We start from the raw sequence: 20,302 nt of genomic DNA, 5'->3' as shown, positions 1-20,302 counted from the left end.
GGCTTTCTGATGCATGATCTTTTCGTAGTTTTAAAAAAATCTTTAATGCTTTTCTTAGTTTTTAGAAAGTTGATTTTTATTAATAACATCAAAATATTACTTCCAATTTTGAATGTTAGTTGGCAGTTCATCTTATCTCAGTTTTAGGAAGCTTTAGGAAAAAAATTAGTTTTTTTTGGATTGTTTTTAAAAATTATCAAAAGTGGCAAAAAATAGTTTTATGAAAATTTTTGCCAAAAAGGGTAATTTTGGATTTGCATTTAAATTTTTATTTCCTCTCATTCGAGGAGGAAGAGAATTGGGAAGATGAATAAAGAATAATTTGGAGTTCTAACATTTAATTTTGTGTTCTTTCTCTCTTATGTTTCTGTTAACTATTTGAGAAATTTTGGCTACATCATCTAGTATAAGAGCTTAGAAGGTTTGAGAAAATAATATTTTTTATATTTGTGTGGTTATGTGTTTATGTTTATGCAGGCTGAGAAGAGGAACTAGTTTCCAAAAATCAAGGTAGAAAGAGAAAAGATCCTGTTGTGGCAAAGGATGGACTCATTTGAAGAGTTTGATTTATTGATGATGTATTTGTAGAAGAGGAAAGAAGAAACGAAAATAAAAGAGAGAGAGGAAGAGATGAGACTATTAGAATTGAAAGAAATGTTAAGAGAATTACAACAAAATTTTCAATAATTAAGAAAGCTAATGGAATAAGAAATACAAAAATGGTACCTACCCATTAAGAAGAAGATCACACAGCCTATTCAAAAGATTATTCAAAAGAAGAAAATGAAAGAAGAGACACAAAAAATAAAGGAAGATCCAAAAAAGGAAATGGTGAGTATACTAATGATTGTTTTGACATCAATAATTGAAGAAGCCAAGATAAACATAGCCGTAGAAGAGTATTTTTGTCATTTTCAGCCTTATGTTTAGAATGAGAAAACATGAATGGTTGTTTACAATGAGATTTTTAATGAAGATTTTTAAGATATTTTTAATGAGGTATATGAATATTCCCAAAGGTATTATGTTAATTGTGGCAATGGTGGATATGCTGATATAATATATGTTGAAGAAATAAATGATTATGGTAAAAAGGTTTATATAGAAGAAATGAAATTTAGGATTTTAAAGGCTAAGTAGATATTGAGTAGAATATGGATTAGGAAAATTAATAGGAAGAGGGTTCCCATGACAGATGCAAAGATGAATGATAAAATGTCAAAAAATTGGAAGACCAAGAAGAAGGAATAAACTTGCATTCCTCTGAGTCAATAAAATCAATGTTTGATACAATGGAAGGAAAAGTTCCAGAAAAGAAACTATACACATTGAAAAAGAAACTTGCAGGAGTTGTGTTCTTTCAACCAGAGGAGAATGACACATAACCTTTTAGTGGCTTTCTAATGCATGATCTGTTAGTAGTTTTTTTCAAATCTTTTAATGCGTTTTTAAGTTTTTAGAAAGTTGATTGTTATTAACAACCTCAAAATATTACTTCCAATTTAAAAGTTCATCTTATCTCAGGTTTAGGAAGCTTCATGAAAAAATTCAATTTTTTTGAGTTGTTTTTAAAAATTACCAAAAATGGAAAAAAATAGTTTTATGAAAAAAATGCCAAAAAAGGAAATTTTATATTTGTATTTAGTTTTTCATTTCCTCTCATTGTAAGAGGAAGAGAATTGGGAAGATGAATAAGAATAATTTGGAGTTCTAATATTTATTTTTGTAATCTTTCTCTCTTATGTTTCTGTTAATTATTTGAAGAATTTTGGTTGAATTAATTTTGAAATAAAATTTGAACCTTATAATATGTAAATAACTTAAACAAAAGAAATAAATTATCATTTATAAAAAAAGAAAATAAATAAATAAAAAATATTAATTTTTCTACGAGATTATGAAAAAGTGTGTGTGTGTGTGTGTGTATATATATATATATTCAACATAGAAAAGTGGGTATATTTTTCTTGCATATTTTAGAAGATCATAGATATGTAAAGAAAATTAATAATTACATATTATTTTTTAAATAATATAATTTAACATTCAAATTAAAAATAAATTATAATTATTAATTGTTAATTTTAAAAATAAGAATAACATATAAAAAATTTATTTTATATTTATTTAATAAATAAATAACACTTATTTTCTTATAAGTGGATTTTTAATATTAATATTCTTTAAAAGTCTTGGATGTAACTTATTATATATTTATTAATGCAAGTTTAGTTATAAGTTAATATACATGAATTAGTTATATTTTAGGAAAAGTTATAGTGGAGTTCACTATATAAATATCCATTTATGAATATTTTATATCATGACAAAACTTATAAATTATTTAATTATGCCATAGGCATTTTAGTTGTAAAAGCTACTAGGTTAGTTTTGCATTCTAATGGTTACAATTGATGGAAAAGGCAATGAGTACCATTTCACCTATTCACAATTTGATATGGGAGAATATGTTGCCATTAAGTGCTACGATCGATTGTTGTCAGCATTGAAATTGCACAAAAAAAATGGATACTTGTTGAGTGGTTGTTTGATACAATGCTAACGAAAATAATTGTCACAAATCTCTCTTTTAAAAAGATAATTAATGACCAAATCCAAGGTTCTAGATGGCTATTTTTTCAATACACTAGGTAGCTCAATCAGATATAAATGTAAACTTTCAGAAGGAGACCTTTGTTGGTACTTGTCAATTTTGCACAACTTTTGAAGAAATGTAGCCACAAAACTTAATGTATATTTGTATTTTTCCATTATATGATGAATGCAATCTCTAATAAATATAAGTATATGAATTCCTATTTAACCACATGTTTGAAAAGAAAATAACGAAGATAGAGTAATGAGAGATTAAAGAAAATTAGTGATAGGGAAATTCCTAATGGACATAAGTCAAAGAAACATGTCTGCAAATTAAATTATCAAAAGGACCAAGTAGGAAACCAATGAAATTAGGAGCAATTCTTCCTCAACTCCACTAATGCAATCGTTGATGGGAACTTTAATGAAAACCAAAAGATGTTTCATGATTCATCAAATTGTTTAGCCATGGAATGTGTACACACATGAGACAAAACGCTCTACAAGAATAATAGTGATACTTTCTCCAATTTGTCACAACAATATAATTTTTTAACATAACACAAACACCAAAATTTAAAGGTCACACAATTATCGTAACACAATTGACTCCATTACTATACAAAAATGTAGATTCATAAAAATAACACACTCTAGCAAGATTTACTACACTTAGAATAAGAGCACCAATAGCATTTATTATTGCATCAAAGCATTGTCTTGGAGTACATATTACATGCATGTATTTATAAGAAATCCTCTCCTTATCTTGTTTTAGGAGTGAGAGCTCTTCTAATGCAAGTAGTATGTTAAAAACTAATAAATAAAGCTAATTATATACAAATTGACTCTCTAAATGGTGCTAAGTAGGTCTCCACCCTTGTTTATATCAATTAATGGGTGTACGAGCCTTTACATGATGTAAAACAATAAAAGAAGGAGAAGATAAGAAGAGAGAAGCCATGAGATGATCTAGGAGTCATTAGAGCTTAAAAAATTTCAAGCTCGACCTTTTTTAGGCATTTCTAGTAGTTAAACGACTATCAAAACATGCTTTTAGTGCATGGAATGCTAAAAAATAGTAACTAACAATTAACTGTCTATGCTATTGCAACTTATCAAAATTGTCGATGCACCTTAATGTTTTGCATACCTTATGAAAAGTGTACCTATGTGTTTTGTGCATCTTTTCACTAGTGCACCTCTAAGTGGCATGACCAAAATTGACAATTTTTTTTTTAAGTGTCAAAATTTATATTTCCAGGATTTGGGTTTTGTGACCCTTCTACCAAAATGATGTCTAGGTGTGCCGCTTTGAACTTTAGAATAATGATGGTGATTTCTAGGGTATGAGGCAAGTCCAAAGATTCATACTTTTTTCCCAACTCTTGGGGATACTTTGTAACCTCTTCCTTGATCCATACAAAGTATTTTAATTTGGAGTCTAACTCTGTAAGTGCTCCCTTAGTCCTCAAAATATGCTTCACATCGTCTTCTAAGGATGTAGTCTCAAAAAAGGATCAAAAATGTTGAACCACTTCTTTGCTCAAACATAATTATTGTACCACTGCTTCGTGTGAACATAATGGTAGTGATCTCTAGGGTATCAAGCAAGTCCAAAGATTCATACGTAGTTCTCAACTCTCGACGATACTTGCTAACCTCTTACCTGATCCTTACAAAGTATTTCAATTTGGAGTCTAACTGCATAAGTGCTCCCTAAGTCCTCAAAATATTTGTAACATCGTCTTCTGAGGATGCAATCTCAAAAAAGCTCAAAATTGTTGAACCAATGCTTCACTCAAACATAATTGAGTCTTGGAAAACATCTCTGAAGTGGTCGCAGTATAAGGCTTATCAACTTCCACAATTTGATAAAGGGCCCTATTCTTTACATCTTGAATATCTTCCTACACCCTGATCATCAACCTATTTCATATTGCTATTTTTTGAATCCAATCATCTACTTTATGTAACTCTTTTGTTGAATATCTATCTATCAGCATTTAGTATCTTTGGCCCTTAATTGTTTGCAATGCCTCCAGATCTTTGGTCCATATTGCCACTTTGTCCATTAGCCCAAAATCCTTGTCTACTATAGTAACCAACCTATATGAATTCTTCTGTATACCTAGCAGTGCATCATTGCTGGACTCAATAATATGTACTCTATCCTCAAAATTATGGTGCCATCTCTAACACATCAAAAAATGAGCTTGTGCTTGTGAGGGCTGAATCTCTTTTTTTTGAGTGCATCCACTAGGGTGACTTCAGGATGATCAGGGGCTAGTGGATTGACTACCTCCTTGACGTATTCATGAAGTAGATCATTCTTCTTTCTCAATTCCAAAATCTCAGCCTCTTCTTCATCCAAGTGTTGAAACACTTTTTAAAGGCCCATTGTGGTCAACACTTGGGTTGTGTCACTTGGGTCATGTCCCAGGTTTCTTTCCCCAACACTACTTCCTACATTCAGTAGTCTTTAGGAGAAATATCTTCAGTATCTACATGGGGAGGAGGAATAGCTATATGTGCTATCAAGTTGTTTCTCTGATTCCTCATGACAAATGCTAGGTGCTTAGGATCACCTTGAATAAGTGTCAGTGTCTTCACTACCTTTATTAATGCCTTCAATCCCTTAGTCTACATATTTCTACATACCTCATTCGGAAAGTCAATATCTCTCACTTCAACCATGCTGGAGTGGTGAACATGAGAGACATATAATTACCTTATGATGAGGTTTCCTTCGAAGTTGACCTCTAGCCCCTGTTACTCTTCTTAGAAGTCTTCACTGTTCTTGGTGGATCAATTGATGGAGTGGATATATTGTCATTGGAGGAGAGGTTTCTGATTCATCTCTCTTTCAAGCAATATTTTCCTCCTTTGAAACTTGATTAGTGTGCATTTGTTGGAAATCCTCCCTTCCAACTATCTGACTATTTGATCTAGTGGTTGGTGGTGGCAAATGGGTGCTTTCCTATTGTTGTGGTTGGTTTTCCTGTGGTGGAGGTTGTATACTCACTGGTTCTTATGTAAGTGGGGGTAGTTGATTCCAATCCTCAACTAATGATTCTCTTTGTGGAGTGTCCCTTATAAGTTCACCCTCTAAATGGGTCCCCATTGGCATAAAATCAAACTTTGAGAGGTCAAAGACATTTGAGGCGTATCTTTTTTTTTAACTCTGTCCATCCCCCATTTTCTTTTCATGTGGACATGTCAAGATGGATGGGTTATTCTAGAATGGAGGTAGGTGTTTGTGTTGCACTCCTTTGTCTTCATTCTTTCGTGGCCTTGGTTGATTGACTTCTCTGATTGAGCACGAGATATTTATTTTCTTCCCCTTCCCCTACCTCTTCTTCTTCTGGTATGCTCTTCAAGATTTGAGGAGTTAAAGTATTCTTCTTCTTCTTCAACTTCCTCCTCTTTTCTCCTATTTCTACCATTTCGGTCCTAGCCCTCTTGGGTACTAAGGGAAAAGCTTTTGTTTTGGTTGGGGTTTCTCCAAGTGGAGCCTGCACTTCTTCACTTTGACCTTGTCTTGGCTAGCTTTGTTCTTCATTAATATCCTTCTTCCTTTTCTTTTTTTGACCTTATCACTATAGAAGTAGGCCACTTCTCACTCATGCTTGTAAACTATTTCCGATCATACTAGGTACTTTTCTTGATGAGTCAAAATATTTATTTTAGTCCCTTTTCTATTCTTGGGCCTTGCCATAGCCTATAATGTTGGCATGTTAGGAATTGGCTCCAAGTGAAAAGGCTTCCTTACCCAATCTCTAGTCAGTTGAATGACATGCCTTGCCCTATGTTGTATATTCTTGTTCTCTTCTCAACCAATCTTAGCATTCATTATAGGTCCCTCAAAGATCATGTCCCTATTGTATAATGGGTCTATCACATGAGGACTATCTTTGTTCCAATATTCAAAGGAATATGCACATTAAGGATTCTTTCTACAAGTTTTAGATTCATCCTATAATAATTCCTAATTCAAACATCATAGTCATCTACATATTTTATCCAATGATCTTGAAAGTTTATCCAATGATCTTGAATAGCAACATCAAGTATAAATTGTTTCCCCACATAATGTTTAACTATCCCTATGTTGTCAAAGTAGGGTCATGATACTAGATAGTCATCTAAGGGGTATTGGTCCTATTCAAGCTCATATGTAGCTATATCTTGTTTCTACTTGACCTCAAAAGATCTAATAATGTGCCATACACTTGTTTTCTTGCATTGCTTTCTCACCTTGTCATAGGTAGAGGTCAATTACCTAGTTATCTCTAGTCATATCAATCCATCTAATGGATATCAAGGAAGCTTGTTTGGACATAGGAGGCTTCCTACCACCCAAATGTACATGAATGTATTAAACTAAATAAAATAAGCACCCGCTTGTGCTACTTAGGAAACAACCTCTACTAACAATATGTTTATATAGTCCTCTTTGATGAACTGAATTATGGTGAAGACGAAACCATCATTTAGAATCCTATATTCTAGACTTTTAAATGAGCGCTTCTTTCATATTGATAGATGGTACACTATAAATGGCCAAGCATTGGCATCCTACATGCTTCCTTTCTTTACTAACCCTAGATAATCAATTGGCCTAGATTCTAGAAGGTACAACACATAGAAAGTCATGTAGAAATGGGGGTAAGACTTCACTGAAATAAGTTGTTCATCTAGATTATTACTATTGATCACGGCCCAGTCAATTTCCAATCCCCTTCTCTTGATAGTTTCTATGAAATGAACCATCCATGTTTCAAGATGACTGGTTACAGGAAGTCTTGTGATTCTGCTAAGTAGCACTATGCTATAGCCAATGTTGTCTATCATATAACCCCAAGTGATGTTGACATTTCCATCTTTGTTGTTAGTAGGGGGTTGGGCCAGAAGGTACTTCTCTTGCAATAATCATTTTGCCTCCTGTTCGTGCTTCATGTACCACATGTCTTCCATTTCATAAGTTATCTTCTAGAACTGGTTTAGAGGTGGTGGATGAAAAACCTTCTCTATGTTCTCAAGGCGTATGTTTAGGAGCATCTCCCAAGTGCTTCTTCTCAAATCCTTCTCCTCTAGTACATAATGATGGGTCAATGCCATGATCAAATATGAAGATTGAATGGAATGGGGTGGGATGTTGTGTTCACTAACCCACTAAGGATTAGTGACATGATCATCTCTGATCTCTCCCTCAGTTTTTTGAACAAATCCAGGCATGTGTTCCAATCAATATGTCCCATCTTTGTATCCTAGACATTTGAATGCTTGTCTACAAATCATGATTTATTTGGGGTACTTTAAAACTTGAAGGTGATTGGTTTGGGTGCTCTCTTTTCTTCCATAGATGATGATGATGCCAATGAAATATGCACAAAAGACATATGGTTGTATATCAATGTCAAAATTTTGAAAGACGTTAAGTGGTATGACCAAATTGGAAAAAATTGACAAGAAACTTGACCAAAATTGACAAAAGGCCTTTAAAGTGCACATGCATAGGTTTGCATAGTATGGTGGGCATGGCCTTCATATTTTGAGTTTTCACCATGCATCGATAGCACACAATCCCAACTTTTCCACCTATGTAAGCGCACAAGGTACAAAGAGTGCAATCAAAGTGCCTTGGTTTGACAAAGATTCTTGTTATCTAGATGCATGACATGCACATGTTGTACTCTAATTTACCTTAAGAGATTGAGAGGAACACACAAAAGGAGTACACATTGATAGGCATGAAGGTGCGATGATGTAAGATCCAAAAATGCAAATGATTCTTCAAATGGGGAGTTCTATCTATTTATAGCCTTGGGGTCCAGAAAGTGCACACCTAACACACCTATAGGGGTTTGTAAGTGTGCATGTGTGCATCTACACCCATTGTGGAGTTGAGTGGGAGTGCACTAAGAGGACCTTGAAGAGGTGCATATGTACACACTTTCTTTTGACTCGTCCAAACTTTATCCTATGATTGCATGACTTGTTCGACATGGACTGACTAGTCATCCTAGACTGACCTAGACCTAGAGGGAGACCCCACTCACCAAGGCATGCAACTGGGCACCATTATGGGGAGTGAACTCCAAGGAGGGTTGACGTGTTTCCACTTGATTAACCCTTGGAGTTTATTTTGTTTTTCCAAGGTAGTGATTAAGTAATACTGACCTAGTTTGACCCATTTATTTGATGAGATCCCTTTATGACGCCCATATTTCTTTTCTTTTCTTTTCTACCCTCCCCTCTGTGCTTAGACTCTAAATTTGAGAGGTAGTGTTTGAATTCATGATTCCTCATTTTGGTTGTCTCATGTGTTCCACTTTTGATAAACTTTAGGAAAATTTCACACTAACAAGTGATCTTGGTATAATCATGAGAGAAACCCCTTTCTATTCATGCCATTGGGTTTCAATATGGACCTAGCCTCTATCTACCCAAGTTACAAGAAACTTAGTTATTAATTTCTTTATGTGAATGATTAGTGCTGAGAGCGATCCTACTAATGTTTGAGTCATAAGCTGAAAACCTTTTATTTCCTGCACATAATACAAGTATTTAGTCTTTGCAAGAGACAACATTGTTAGATTTCTTTGAGGAAGAAATACCTCTTCCAAAAGTTGAGACTAGTTGGGGTGGTACATTGGCTTGTTATACTTATTATCTCTTTGAATCAGACCAAAACATAAAAACAAACAAACACAAACTGAATTTAACTATGACAAACAAACAAACAAACCAATTTTTTCTAAAGCTTCAAAATAATATTTCAAAAATTGGTTATTGACCAATAACATAATCAATTCTCCTTGCAAATTCCTTAGCCTAAAAGTTCTTTCTCCCAAAATATCTGCAATTTGATAATGATCAATCCACAAGTGTTAAAGCTTGGTATGAGTGCCTAGTTTTTCTTTTTCTGTGTCCCACACAAGAAGAATGTCAAAGATTCTGAAAGATTTTATCGCGACTCTCTTGTTGAAGCAAGGTTGGATGAAAACTTGATGTTTTCACACATGTTCTAATGCCGCTATCCCTTTCTTGTCCAATTCCAAAAGGTTCATTAGTTTTATTTGGACTGTATCCACATTTTCAACATATCCCCTCATGAATTTGAGTATTGGAATCTTGAGTTTGAGGGGAAATACAGGTTCCTAGCCATGGACTAGAAAATAAGAGGACATTCCCAAAGCATTATTTACTTTGACCCTATCAGTGCACAAGGCATATTTCAATTATGTGTGTCAATCCGTCAGATTTTATGTGAGCAAGATCTTTATGACTGTTATGAGGTTCTTTTTGGTAGACATACCTACTATATTCCCTTGTGGTTAATAGTTGGATGAAAATTTGATTATGAATTAATTCTTGGATGCCAATTGTGTAAGAAAAATTGATACAAAAGATGATCCATTATTGCAAACCAGAAAGAATGATATCCCAAACTTGGTCACAATATGTTCTTCCATGAAATTAATGGCCACTTTTGCAGTACAATTCCTAAAAATTTCATCTTCAGTCCACTGTGTGCAAAAATCCTTAGCCTTTGGAAAAAAACATGTCATGCAAAAAATGGTGGTTTTCCAAGACCAATGAAATCTGGTTCTCACTTGGCAAAAGGGAAAATCTCAAAAGTTGGTTGCAACGACATAGTCGAGTTTCTTTCCCTATTGAAACTTGTTTGGAAAATGTGACAAGAACACATGTGTTTGTGTGTCCTTGAAAATGGTATGCCAAAAGTACCCTAATCTTAGAATCTAATAGGTCATACCCTTTATTGATCTATGTCCAGTACCATACTTTTCATGATATTTATCTAGTGCTTCTTTTTCTTCATTAGGATCCAAATATTTTAGGTAAATCCCTTCATAGTTTCTCCTATAGAACTTTCCATCTTGAAGTATATAGGATTCACATTTCATAAATGCAATGGGCATTTCATCCTCTTTATTTTTCTTTTGTGTGAGGATGCTTGCACATGAGTGAACTCCAAAAGTAAATAATAGATTTTGAACGATAATGGACAATCAAGATTCACAAGTACTAGGGAAGTAGAAATAACCACTTTGATATCTTCAAAAGATTTCTTGACTTTGGAAACCCAATCAATATTTTCTCCATTATTTAGTAAATCATTGAGGGGGCAAACTATCTTAGCAAGCCCACTGATGAATTTTCATACAAAGTTAGCTTTCCCAAAAAAAGACTTAAGCTCTTTGCGACTATGAGGAGAAATAATTTTAGAATTACTTCTATCCTTTTTGGATCAATTGAAATACTAACTTCAGAGATGATGTGTCCCATGAGTTTCCCTTTTGTGACCTTCAATGAATTTTTCTTTAGGTTAAGAGACATGTCGTATTTTCTACATCAATTGAAGACTTTCTTCAGGTAGACAATATGGGTGCTTCTCTCTTTTGAACAAATTGTGAGATCATCCATGTAAGAACTATGCATTTATTTACCAATCCTTTAAATGCTTCATCCATTTCTCTTTGAAATATTGCTCCGACATTAATTTTTCCAAAAAGCATCCTTCTAAATGGAAATATTCCCTACTTGGTGGTGAATGTTCTCTTCAATTTGTCCTCTTCATATACCATGAATTAGTTGTATCCTAAGTATCGATCTAAAAAGGACATCATCTTATATCCATTTACAATTTGTAATTCTTCATGATGCAAATGCAATGGGTAATTATCTTTTTGAGATGCTTGGTTTAACTTTCCAAAGTCCAAGAAAAGGTGAATCTCTTTGGTCTTTTTTCATATAGGTACTAAGTTGGAAAACTAGGCAGAGTTTCATATTAGAAAAATGATCTTGAAATCCAACAACTTCTGGACTTCTCTCATTATTAAGGGTTCAACAATTGGGTTTACTAGCCTTTATCTCTAGGAAAAAGGTTTGGTGTTAGACTCTAAGGGAATATCATGGGTAATAATGTTGGGATCATATCTCTTAAGCTCCTCATAAATCTATTGATGTCATATTGTATTCTATGATTAGCTAGAATATGTCTTGTCCTTTTTGGGAGTTACAAGCCCTTCCAATCTTTCCCATCTTAGGGTAATCTTTAGTACCTAGGTTGTAAGAGTCACATTCATCAATTCCTTTCTCTTCAAGTACTCTCTTGTGGCATGTTGATTTGTCTTGATGAAATATGTGCTCCAAATCCATCGTCCCCTTAGGAATAGTGTTAGTTTTTAGATTTATGACCCCATCTTCATCTTCTAGTTCATCCTCTTTAGGTACATTATTAGGTGTGTCATCGATTTCTTTTCCTTCAAAAAAACCGTTACACATGATGAATTCCAGAATGTGTTGATGATCTTGGAAAACTTGGAAGTGAGTAATATTATCTAGAATGGATGGGCAAGCCATGTGTTCTACTGAGAACCTCTTGAGTTATTTCCTTTCTACAGGCTATAGTTCACTAGCCAAGATTGTGAGTGCATCAACTACTATATTCCTCCTTCTTGGGATAGATTTGATATTCAGTGCTTCAAAATCCTCCAGCAAGTCCCAAACCCTTTTATGATAATCCATTAACCTTCTGTCATTATACAAATAAATTGATTTGACTTGTCAAGTCACCAGCTATGAATCTCCTTCAATTATTAGATATTTGACATTCTTTCCTAGTCCAAAAAGGAGTTCTTGAACCAAGGCTTCGTATTATACCACATTATTACAACATATGATTAGGTAAATGATATGCAACACATAAAGACTTACCTTTGGGATTAACCAGCTCAATTCTTGCTCCAACTCCTAGTATTTATTTGGAACTATCAAACTTGAGTTTTTAGATTGGTTCTTCTTTCACTTTCCTTGAATTGTGTTTATTTGTCTCAACCTTTTCCTCCACTTTGTCTTTAAAATATCATTTCTTGGGGACTCATTACATCTTTCCTTGTTTTGGGCTCAATGGGCCACTTGTAGTTTCTCTTGACACACTTTATCAAGAAGTTGACGCTAAAGGATTGTTTGACAATGGAAATTCTAATGAAAGTGATGCACCAATAGCAAACCAACTAGAGAAGAACAACATTTAGAGTGAAGAAATGGGAGGATTGAAGAGAGAGCATGAAATCTAATAGGTAAGGATATGTGAGGTAACTAAGCAGAAAAAGTAATTCAAAGAAGAGAAAGTAATGGCTTAAGAAGACAAAAGACAAATGGTTATCAGACTTAAAGAAAGGTCATTTGGTTTACAAAAGCTTACAAACACCCAGTTAGACATGATGAATCAACTGCTAGTTGCAAATTAGGAACTGAATAGGAAGGACATGGAGATCACAAATATGGGATCACATAGTGATTAACTAAGGAATGAATTGAAATCTGAGGAGTTGTTGGAAATGATGAACAAAACTAGAGAATATATAAGATAATTTGAAGAACTTATGAGATCACTGAGAACATCAACTGATACCTGTCGATTAGGGCACATCAAGTACCACTCATCTGTCGAAGAAGGAGAATCATCTAAGAGTGGAGAAAAAAGGAGTACAAAGTCAAAAGGAAAATTAGCATGTCACCCTAAATGCCACCATTGTGGAAAACTTGGACACACAACAAACATTTGCAGAAGTAAGAATGGTATGCAAAACCCTAAACTTAGTTTATTGAGAGGTATTTTAATTACAAGAAACAAGGACACCAAGCACATGAGCAAAGGTCAAAGGAAAATAAAGCATCTATTACACCTATATGTGAGGGGCATTGCTACATTTGTCAAAAATATGGATAGAGATCAGGAGTGAAGACCCAAGATAAAATCCAACTAAACATCGAAAAGGAAAGAACATGCACCTAAGCAAGGATACTCTTACAATTGGGATTATATTACATGGTATAATTGTTATTATTGTGGAGAATATGATCACATTCCATAATATTGCATTAGGACACATTTCAAAGGCAATTACAAGAAATGGTTGAATGAAAGATTAGTTTATTTTAGTTGTCACAAGGTTGGACAAGTTTGTAAGAATTGTATGACTTGAGCACTAGCACCAAAAAATGAATGCAAAAAAGGAAAAAGAAAGGTTTAGGTAAGTCAAACCTAGAAAAAGAGAATAGAATTTGAAAGTAGTAGATCTAGTGTAGCTGAGATTAACCAATCTAATGGATCAGGCGATCACATTACATCCAACTAAGAAAAGAAGGTATGTAAAGAATTGTGCACTTGAATAAAATACTATATATCCATTCCTAAAAAATTTTATGATTAAAAGTCTACATTTGTATGAAACAAGATGCATAAGGATAGATCTGAGAGAAGAATTAAGCAAAATAATTCATATACATAATGGATGTTGAGTTTTAGTGTTTAGTCTGTAGCGACTGAGTAATGTCATATGAGCTAAGCTTCATAATTGAACTAAGTTGAAATGTTAAACAAGCTAATAGCAACTAGGTATTGAAAGGGAAATAGTGCAAACATAATGACTGAATACTAAGATAGTTGTAATGCACCTATTTCAATACATCACGATTAGTGCCAAACCTAACTTGATAAATTGAAGGTATATATCAATATTTGATGTTCATTTTCATCTACAAAGAATTTTCATTGCACATAGGTAATGAAAAGGCAATTAAGGTGATTCTAGTGATAGAACGAGTAAATCAAAACATTCTGTCAAAGATTTGAAGAGATAAGAAAGTAAGGTTTATGGTCCCAAGATAAGTTGATTTTGAAATCGTTGAAGTTATTTTGCTTAAAACCTAGTTTCAAAGTGGCATCCATTACATCTTTATCAAGGAGAGAAATGTTGAAGGAAAGTAATGCATAGATTGTGAGGAATGACCAATGTCCTTCACCAAAATTCACAATATATCCTAACATTATAATGAATGGAGATGCATCTAGCACTCTATCATCAATTCCACTAAGAGTATTGATAGTTCACGAAATTCGATGATGCTACATGTGCAAGATTATAGATATTGGAGACTATGAATTGTGAGCCACTTACAAAAAGCTATGTGTTAATGGAGTTTTGAAAGAGGAGAATAAGACTATTTTTGAGAAAGGGCTTACTGGTGCCCTAGCATATCCAAAAATATTTAAAATAGAATGGATAAAATTTGTATTGAGTTGAGTGTACAATATGAAAATATGGTTGGAAGGTGGGCTAGTTAAAATGAACAAGGAAATCATTCACCGAGCTACTGGTTGTCCCATATTAGACAAAGTAAAGATGATGAGATGTGCAACAAAGAACATGATTGACGATGAGATGAAGGCCAAGTGGAACATATGAAATGTCCATTGATAAAATTCAAGATCCAATTATTGGGTTTGTAGTATGTGTAATTGCACAGAAACTATATCAGTCAAGTCGAGTGAATACTATTTTGTGCATTGCAACTGACCTAGGTTATAATAATAAAAAGATAGATCATAGCTATGACCTAGCCAAGATTCAACTTCAACAACTATTAGAAAATCTCTGAGAGATTGAAAAGGCAAAGAGTAATTTGTATAAGTTTGGATCTTTTCTAGTTTGTATTTTTTTCTATATACATAATTCATTTCCTATTGTCGACACAATTGTATGGGATAAGACTAGACCAGTCACTGAGAAAATCAATCTTCTCATTGAACAATTTGGGGAAATTTTTGAGGAAATTATGGAAAACTATTTTTATGTGTTTGAGGGAAAGATGAAAAATAGAATGAGGATCCCAAAATTAGTTGTGGATCACTATTTTAATGATATATGTTTCATGGTAGACACAAATTTTACCTATGCCCAGGAAGTGTTACCAAGGGTTGCAAGGTTAAGACTAATGCATTATAGTTAATGTAGATGAAGTCACTACAATAGTCAATGCATTTTTATCTAAAGAAATAAATAGAAATGTTGAGCCCTTTGACAACTATGAGTTAGCCAAGATTAGAATGCTAATGCAAACCTAAGTGCCTAAGATGGATATAAAATGAAAGAAGATGATAGAAGATCTTGAGGGAAAGATAGGAAAAGGACCAGTACTAATAACTAAGGGGAAAGACAAAGATGTAGAATCTAGTGAAGAAGAAGAAGAAGAAGACAAATAATCAAAGGGTAAAGAGTTAATTGTTTTCAAGCCCAAGGTAACAAAACAAAAAAAATCATTATTATTGATCCCAAGGTAAAGAAAAACCTAAGGAGGAATGTAAAAAAGATAGCGACACCTCCTGAACTTGAGCCAAAGATGGGGATCATAGCCAGACCGAAGGAAGCTCAATCCCGAACTGCAAAGACCAAGAAAATCCTGACAAAGCGAAGAAAAACTAAAAGAAACCAAGTAGAACATACCAAAGAGACCAAGGAGAAAAATGATTTTTATACCAATGAGGAGGAAGAAGAAGATAAAATAGAGTTTGATGACTTAAGAATGTTTCAAATTGTACCTAGGTGACGTCCCATGTCTATTGATCAAGTATGTAAAACCATTCAAAACTTAGCTGGCATAGAAGGTTTCAAACAAAAAATGTATGATTCTTTGAATAAAGAAGATCAAGAAAAGATAGAGAAGGCCATGCTAGAAATGTTGGAAAAATTCAAATATACACCTACTGAATTAGGAACGGGTATTCTCAAGGACTTATTTAATAAATTAGATACAAAATGCCAATGCAAATAAGGGAGACCACATTGGTTCAAACTATGCTTGACTTAGGGAAGACACATATGTCTATTGCCTAAAGATATTTTGCAAATAAATTCATGTCCAATGTTAGGACATACAAAATTTGAAGCACAAAGATGATGAAGTTTAGAAGGAGAGTGATATGAAAGAAAGTATTTATCTTGATACTCCCATTGGAAGAAGAAGAAAATGAGAAAGAAGGTAGAGATTATATAGAATTAGAAAGTCAAGGAGATGATGATGAAACTTGAGAAACTTGAAGAAGTGAGGAAATTGGAAGAGAAGAGTGAAAAATAAGTTGTTACTACAGAGGATGTTCCTCATTCATCACCTTAGGATAGGAATATCTTAACTGAAGAAGATTTGAAAAATAAAAAACCAATGGATTCTCTTTTATGTACCAATCTAGTTCTGTTAAAAATACAAGATTATCCTTTGATTGATAGTGAAAAAAATGATGATTCTCAAGTTACATTAGTTATAGTTGTTATAGACATGAATGTCTAGAAATTGAGAAAGGAAATTATTGTGTTACCACAATTTACTCATGTCACTAGTGGGCAAGAAGATAAAAAAGGTGACGCTGATCGACTTGCTCAAAGTTTCATAGGGGGAGCAAAGAAGATAGATTCGACAAAGAATGAGAATCCTAAAGAGAAAGAGGCTATCAAAGCTATTATTTAGCTACCAAGTGCCATTCATACTAATGCATATACTGTTACACCCAGTCAATAAGTTACATCAACTAAAACTGGACTAAGTGCAAAGGGGAAACAATTGCAAATATCACTAACTAGTAACAACACCCCTTGACCATAGATAATGACACAAAATATTGATACATTAGAGACTAGAGCAAGACTAGTTGATACCATAACATTACCCAAGTATGATCTTGAAAATATGACATTAGAACAAATGCAAGATCTACATGCTTTGCTAAGTCACAAGACAAAGAAAGAGAAACTAAGGAGGGAGTTCAAGCAAAAGAAGGTACTCCATGATAGTAAGGAGATTTTTGGTAGATGCTTTTGAAATTCATGATGTAAATGAGCATAATCCAATTGTGGATCAATTAGTGTATATAGTTAAGAAAGTGACTAATGAAGACATAAAGACCGATGAAAAAATGATGAAATGGTTTGAGGAAAAGTTTGAGCACAAAATTTTGGAGAAAGTCTCAACAAAATTTGCAATAAGGCAGGTTGACTTTTCTAATCTTACAACTAGCTTGGAAGGATTTTGAAAATTATTCATTCTTTGTTTATTGAACTTTGTGATGTTGATTTCTTCATTACGGAGAATTAACATTCAATTGATCAACTACAAGTATATTTGAAGGCTTGTACCATTTCATTGATAAAGAACACTAGTTCAAGCTCTCATTCATATAATAAATTAATATTTGGTCAAGGAAGTTTAACCTAGTTGATGGCTAAAGGAAAAAACATTAGAAATAAGCTAATTTTAATACAAATAATCTAGCTACCCCATTTGGATATAATAAAAAAGGATCTATTTTTTGCACAAGCTCTAGTTAAGAGATGCACATCTTTCAACTATAGATAGCTTGATTGATCTAATTGCTTAGCTAGAAATCTAGATTCAATTCCTGGAATTAGTTAGAATAAGATTGAATCAAGGACTAGATGTGATTCTAGCAAATCAAATTTTTTTTTGGACAAATACCAATTGACCCCTGCAAACTCCAAGCCATAAAGTGCCAAAAATAAGAGGGAAATTATTCATGACCCAATCATTCACAAGGGAAATTAGATTAGAATCACAAAATTAGAAGAATTAACATCAAAGATCACAAGTATACAGAGTGAAATTTTTAGAAATCAAATTACAATCTAAGGGGGAATGCAAATTTTATAATTTTGAATAGATTGCTAAGTCATGACAACATGTTTTTGTCACTAATGTCAAAGGGGGAGATTGTTGATCTCTAAAATTTGTTTCCTATTAGTCTCTAACACTTGGTCATTTCCTAGGTAGTGTTGGTTAGTTATCAATATGATCAAGCCATCCAAAGAAGGATGAGCTACATGGACTCATTTATATTTCACTACATGCCAAACATGCCAAAGGTTGCCAAGCACCCCAATACAGATCAAGTTATAATATATGTTGAGTAAAACATATGGAGAGTGAGTAATGAAAACTTAATTTATGCCAAGAGAGTTAGTATATGTCGAGTCTATAGAAGTTGAGAGACAACATGAATGTTAGCTATGACTGAGCATTAGGATATTCAATTTCTAAGTGAACCAATTTTGGCATATGTGTTTGTAATGGTACAAATGCTTATGTAAACCATTTTTCACCAACTTCTATGCAATATTTATGGATTGAAGAGATACATAAGAGCTAATTATGCATTTTGTCAAAGGATATCAATCCTAAGAAAGGCAAAATTTGACATCAATCCTAAGAAAGGTAGAGTAACCAATCAAAAAATTAGAAGTACCATATAATAAAAGAATGTATTCTAGATCATTGATCTTGATCTAGAACCTTCCACTATTGTCTCTTTGAGAAGGTATCAAACCCTAAATTATAGGGACATGAAGGAATATTGTGAATGCGAGAAAAGACTAAGGAACACAACAATGCAGACTAAGTTTGATATGGTGATCAAATAGAGAAACCTAATAGTGAAAGGAAAAACAGAGAAAATCAGATAAGAAGATCAGATTTAGACATTGAAGAGAGGAGATATATAATCAAATTTATAAGAGAAAATCCAAGGATCAAGTACTAAGACATTTTAACTAGTGCTCAAGGAAAATCTCTTAACATAGTGGTTTTAACAAACCTTGTTTAAATCTCCTAACAAAGTGCTTAGTTCACTGTAAATTTTAATCCTTTAATCAAGGTAGAATTAACAATATTTGTAGCCCTAATAGGATTTTTTTTTTTTTTGTAGCAGTTAAGATTTGTGGGTGTCACACCCACCCTAGTTTTACCTTCCCTTTGGAGGGTTTTTGGGTTACCAAAATCTTTATGTTATGTGTTTATATTTTCATGGATGCCATGCATAGTTAGATTAATTTCAATTTTATACTTCATGACTATATATGGTTTATGATCTAAGATATGAGATGGATTAGGAGTGAATTTAGTTAATCTATCATTTTATTTAAGGACCTAAAATTTTTAAAGATCCTAATTCACCCCCCGCTTTTAGTATCTTTTTTCCCAATAAGACTCCCAATAGTAGAATAACCCCTAATCTTTGAGATATTAAAAGTGGCATGCCATTGGATGAAGTGTGTGAAATGATAAGGAAATTATGAATATTTTTCCTAAAAATTTGCAGACATCAAAAAGGGGGTACATTTTCTTTGTCTTTGTACATAATGGACATAGGCTCATCAATGTTAATCTATGGAGTACCCATTTTCAGAGTGCTAGCATGGGTTGTTTCTTTCATATGATCAAGGGTCTTTAACAATGCTCCCCTTTGGCTAGGAAAACTTTGCAACATGTCATACATCGTGATGCTTTCCTTAGTCCTTTTTAATTCTTCAATTGCATTGTACTTATCTTTTGACCAAGCAAGATTCTTCAGTATAGTGGGCATGTTCCCTTGTGTCTGAGTTTTTTGTTTGGAAAAGGGTGCTCTTGTAGGTGTAAAATTATTACTCTCCCTTGGATTAGGTGGTGTTGGATGTAATCCTAGAGGAATTCCATCAGTCATTAGTTCCCTTAGTTACATAGGTTATAAGTGTTCCAATTATCATTCCAAATGATGAACATCTTAGCTAGCTTAGGATCTGATTCTTGATTGAATAGGAACACAAATTCCTCATTCCCTGAGTGTCCCATTTTGATATTCTATGGATAATCATAATATTCTAATAACATGGCATTAGATTGAATAGGGTATTCATTGTGGGCATTGTGTGAATTCTGGTTCATCTCTTGATTTTCACCAAAGAACATGTCACTGCCATTTGGTATATTCTAATTTGTATTGAGTTGATCAATATCAACAAAATGGGCATTATTAGTGGTGTCAAGAGGGTTACTTCCATTATTTGGA

The sequence above is a fragment of the Cupressus sempervirens genome, chromosome 8, assembly GCF_028749045.1.
Source record: "Cupressus sempervirens isolate cs-2001-9-10 chromosome 8, ASM2874904v1, whole genome shotgun sequence".
Classification (NCBI taxonomy): Eukaryota; Viridiplantae; Streptophyta; class Pinopsida; order Cupressales; family Cupressaceae; genus Cupressus; species Cupressus sempervirens.
Note: the sequence above shows the minus strand (reverse complement) of the source record.